This window comes from Periplaneta americana, chromosome 12 (assembly GCF_040183065.1).
Source record: "Periplaneta americana isolate PAMFEO1 chromosome 12, P.americana_PAMFEO1_priV1, whole genome shotgun sequence".
NCBI lineage: Eukaryota > Metazoa > Arthropoda > Insecta > Blattodea > Blattidae > Periplaneta > Periplaneta americana.
Window position 1 is genome coordinate 51390138 of NC_091128.1, and position 5809 is coordinate 51395946.

Consider the following 5809-nt stretch of genomic DNA (forward strand, 5'->3'; position numbering starts at 1 on the left):
TGTATAGCATAATGTGTTCTTGCAAACTGAGTTTCCTAAATTGTCCAAAATATATTATGATTTCACTTCCATTCATTGTTAAATAATTGCACAAATTAACAATTACAAGGAAATTCACAACTTCGTAGCATTTTTCGAGCACACTACTGCATCACACGTGTTGGAAGAGACTAGCTACTAACTCGTAACCGGAACCGTTTTACGGAATTGGAAATGGGAGTGGGAATGGGAAATAATTTGAGGAAAGCGAGAACACTGCACCCACCCACCTGGTCTGTGTTGCCACATGTATATTTTACAAGTTCAGTATCACATACTTTTGAAGAATGTCAGTTCTTGTAAAGTCATACTATCATTATTGTTCAAAGCTGCCGGTGGCCGATTAATTTTTTATGTTAAAAATGATGTAGTTTGGAGTACCTACTTTCAGTTTCAAATATATTTGTACAAAACTGACAACTTGGCTGTTGCCTTGTCTAGTAAACAATGAATAGAAGTGAATTTCAGGGGCCAACTACTTAAAAGTTTCCTCTTTGTTTTACATAAACCCGACTTTAGCTTTCAAATATCCACGAAAGTTTCAAACCATGAATAGTAGCCTATATAAAGTGCAATGAATAATATTTTTGATTTATAATTAAAAAAAAAGTTTACATGGTGTCTTTCATAGCGTTGCGTTAAAACTGTTTTTGTTGTGTCTCCTCCTAGATGTGTTATAGTCCGGTTGAATGCAACATCGTTAGGTGGCAGCGGTAGCGAGCTTGCTGCACGACCAGTCGGTTTCTATTTCCCGCCCATGACAGATTCAGAGGAGGATCTCCTCCCTCTCCGTTCATTTACTTGCTTTAAAACTCTGCTTCTTTCTCTGACCGCTAGTGCGCTGTTGTCTATGTGTGTTAACTGCAGTAGAGGAGGAATGGAGTGCCTTTCCTCTACACAGACAATCTCGCATCTTTCTCACAGTTTTCTACAGCACATGAGCGCGCGTCGTTTAAAACTCGATCAACCGAGTTTTTCTTATAGCTGCGAACTTAAAAATTATCGAATCTTCCTCGAATTTCAAGGCACATATTTTATTTGGTATTTACTTTCAAAAGAAGAAAATGTGAGGAGGACGTTCCTCCCTTCCCTCCCCCGAGGAACCGCCACTGGCTGCCACTCACATCTAATGGAATCCAACCGAACAGTAACTTACTTTCGTGTTTTGTCATACAAAAGAGAATAATTCTACACAAAATTTATTAATTTGTCTTCGTTCGTATTACATTGTAATTTTTGTATACGTACTATTTCAGCAATAACTTTCAATAGTAAACAAATTAAGCCGCCAAGAATGGATGTGGTTCATTTGTTTTTTCACGAAGAATTCACGAGAACTTACGATCATACCCGAAACAAGAAATTCTATTCCGGCAGTGGAATAAATATTCTAGCTCATGAATTCTGTTCTGTTCGATTCGCTTCGATTCGATTCGACGCGCCGCTTTCTGCTATCTTCCATTTAAATACATTGTGAAGAGAAATTCTGTTTGATTCGATTCCGCTAAGTGGGAGCGGACCTTTAATAGTTCATATATTTTCCCTAGACTGTCGAAAGACTTGAGACCCACTCCCACTTAGCGGAATCGAACTGAATCGAAACGAAACGTCTGCCGGCGTTCACATCTAGTGGAATCGAACCGAATAGTACTTTTATGTGTTGTGTTTGGCATACAAAAGAGAATAATTCTACACAAGATTTATTAATTTTTCTTCTTTCATATTACATTGTGATTTTTGTATATGTACTATTTCAACAATAACTTTCAATAGTAAACAAATTAAGCCGCCAATAATGGATATGATTAATTTGTTCTTTCACGAAGGCTTCACGAGAACATACGATCATACACGAAACAAGAAATTCATTCCGGCAGTGGAATAATAATATTCTAGCTCATGAATTCTGGTCTGTTCGATTCGCTTCGACGCGCCGCTTTCTGCTACCTTCCATTTAAATACATTGTGAAGAGAAATTCTGTTCGAATAGATTCCGCTAAGTGGGAGCGGACCTTTATATGTCTGTAGTTGTTGGTGCAGTCGAAATTTTACTCCCGTTTTGATGTCTTTTTTATGTACGCCCGTTTCTATGGTGAAGGAAAATAGTTGTTTTGCTGACAGGGATTTTATGTTTTTGTTAGATGAGTAAGAACTCTCTCGCATAGGTAAATATTCAACTTTGTTTGAGAGATTCTGTCTGGAATTAGTGTCTTGTTTAGAGGTAGTTTCTTAATAGCAGTTTCGATTTCTTGAATGTGTATGTAAGGAATAATGTACTTTATATATCGATGTAGAATTTCTTGTATTTGTTGATGCATTCTTATTGAGGAGTGTGGAATTCATCGTTGGGGTACGGACAGAATTTTTCTTCGAAAGACTTTTTGTTGAGTGTAGCAAATAAAATCTTGGATTTTTTTTATGGGTCTAAACTTTCCTACCAAATTTTTATGAAGGACCAGAAATATCTGATTGTTAGCAGTGACAAAACTTTTAAGAGAAGTTTGAGGATTAGCCTACCCAAAAACTTTGAGTTATTATACCTAGTAACATTAATGTAGAGATTAATATTTGGTCCTACAGAATTATCTGTGACGGTTACCATTTGCTATTAACGGAGAAACATTCGCCCCGTTAATAATAAATAGTAACATTAAGCTTCTAAGTTCGTAATAACAATGTATCGTAACACATGATTTAACTCCGATCCATCCCCATATTAAGTTCACTGTTGGCAATCATTCCATCATTCCAGGATCCGAGATTTCAGTGTGAGGCTTGTGGCAGAAGCCTCTAAAGTATTGACTCGCAAGCTCGAGGAGGAACTGGGAAGGGAGTATCGATTCGCTACATCTCGTACTAAACAAGGCTAGTCTAACCGTCACAGTAATACATCGCACTATATTGGTGTTCTGTTGTTGCACTGCGTTGTTGAGTGTTTAATGAAACCTGCATGCGTGTCTGTTACATAGGTATTAATTTTGTGTAAAATGGTTCATACTGAGATAATATTAAGGTCATTATTATTAATTCTGGACGTTTATTTAAGGCAAAATTTAGTAATTCAACTTAGTAAATACGAAAAATATAACTATTTTGACATAAGGATGTGACGGAACCGTATATATATATATATATATATATATATATATATATATATATATATATATATATATATATTCGTTTACCCCTGCATGTCATGCTATTAATAGTATCACACATATTCTTCAAATTTTCATCTTGTTCTTCTAATTTAAGTCCATATGCATTTTTGCTAGGAACTTTAGAATGAGCTCGACTATAAGAATTCATAAGATCAAACCAATTATTTACAATTTCAATGAATTCGTGTTTTCAGCTATAGATGAATCGCTACCAAGTTTAAAATGACGTAAAGCAGTTGCAACACTATGTGACATTAATTCTGCAGCTTTCCTTGCGTTTATTCTTTCAGTTCCCCTACAATTCAAGTGGCTGGAATCGATTTTATGGTATGCTTTAATTTCATGGTTGTCATTCTTAATGAGAGATTCCAGAAGTTCTTTCGAGATAATTTTTCCATTAGAAAACATGAAGCCTGTATCGAGGAGCCAGTTTCTGATTAATTTCAAAAGATGAGCAGCATCAGGAAAGAAATATATTCTTTCTGATGTTCTTAGGTTATAGAACCATGTTTTTGTTGTATTAACTTCATATTTTTTTTCCACAAACCTTGATTCGCTGCACCCATGTCAGAAACACAAGCTACTACTCTGTATCCTATCTCTGCAAGATGCGATACTAGTTTATGTAATATAATTTTTGTCATATTTTTATCAAAATCAACACAAATTAATTGTTTTCAGTTCTTGAAGAGACCTCTCACCATCACTGCCTGCAGTCTTGAATGGGGACCCAAGATTTCATCCTTTAGAGAGACGTACTCGTATGCACGTTTGACATGCACTTCGTCAAACTGAAGGACTGCAATTTTATCTGATTGTCCATATGTGATAGCAGCTATCTTCATCATACCCAACATGTCTTCGAGGATACCAGTTCCGTTTCGCATGTAAATTTTCGAACCCCATTTTTCCAACATCGAAAGTCCAGGTAGTGGGTAATGCAATTCTTGTCTCATAAATGTACGTTTTCTTCTCCAGATATCTTAGAGTGAAAGCTGCAGATATGTCTTTGTCTGTTCAATTCACACATTTTTGTTTGTTTGTCAGTACTTTTATCTGAGTTTTAGTAAAAATGTCCGAAAGATCATCGACTAATTTTTATCGATATTATGTGCACAACGTTCTTTCTTTCTACATGCTATTAATTCCTTCCGTAAATTATTAATTTTGTACGGTGTTGTTGTAACATCCTTTCAGCTGCCTCCAATTTTAAATTCAGAACAAGAATAGTTTTTCTCTCTTCATCTAACTCCTTCTTCAATCTTTCAATTTCTTCGATCAGAGCCACTGCATTCTCATCACAGGTCTGGGGAGGTGGAGTGACTGAAGGAGATGGTGAACTTAATGTAGAATTAGGCGTACAAGTATCCGAATCTTGCAACATTTCTGTGACAACCTTCTTATTATCTCTCTTTTCCTTCCTACAGTAATTTCTCGATCATACGATAATTGTTCTTTATATGTATCGCGATCAACACCCAAATTTAGAGAAAGGATAACATCTTTCTTAAATATGCGTGTGGTAGGAAGCCCTAATAATTCGCTCTTTAGGTCTCGATCAAAATCGCTGCCATTAAAATGTTCGGAACACACTCTACACGAATCCGGATTCCATTTTCTGCACGCCTACATCTCTGAATCCACTGTTTTCTTAATTCCTCATTTTTCTGAAAAGTAAAGTATTTTATATGACTTCTGGAATTGTCTTTCTTTGTTTCTCCCAGCTGTTATTGCACAGTGCACCTCATACCCGGCATGGTTACTCACTGTAGGGGAAACCCGGGCAAAGCGGATAAGCTAAGAATAAACAATGCCACAAGCTATATTTTGGTGCTCCCGAAATAAAAACTTCATGACTTTGGTTGTGACACATGTTGTCCACATATCTACAAAACAGCAATTCGTTTCTCGTACCTACAGAGAGATAAGATTTGAGAAAGAAAATACTGTTAATTATTCGCTTTGCCCAGGTACACGGGCAAACCGAATAATTAACCCGGGCAAAGTGAATATCCCTATAACATTTTTACCTTTCTATTTAGTTTCTATTCACTGATGATATAATTAAATCAACACATAAACACGATGTTACTGAGGCATATGAGTCTATAAGAAATGTTATTACAGCCTTTTACAGCACGTTAGATTAGTACAAAATACAAATTTGAACAGGTCGACGTTTCACTGGCACTGAAGACTTGGATTTCTTCTGCTTTTCCTCCTGCCCATAAGTTACTTCTCTTTCAACGTTTTTAATCGGTATAGATGTAAGAGCTTCAGAGCGCTGAACTAGTATCTTTCGAGCATTCACTTTTGGCACTAGTCTAAATCAAAAGAAGTGACTTCGGTTTTCCTGCTGACGATGTTGAGGGTTTTGGTGTAACCGGAACTGAAAATCTGAGTGTAATTGATGTATTGATATTTCATCAATCTCTGAAGATGCCGACATCCCAGAGGTGGTTGATTCTGAGTGAGCATTAACTGTTTCTTCAGCCGCTGAAGAAGCTGGCAACGCAGAATTTGTTAGATTTGAGCCAGCTGTCGTTTCGCTGATTTCTGTCTTAAGTGGGCGATCTGTAAGTTCATCTGGAGCAAAATCTTCATCAACA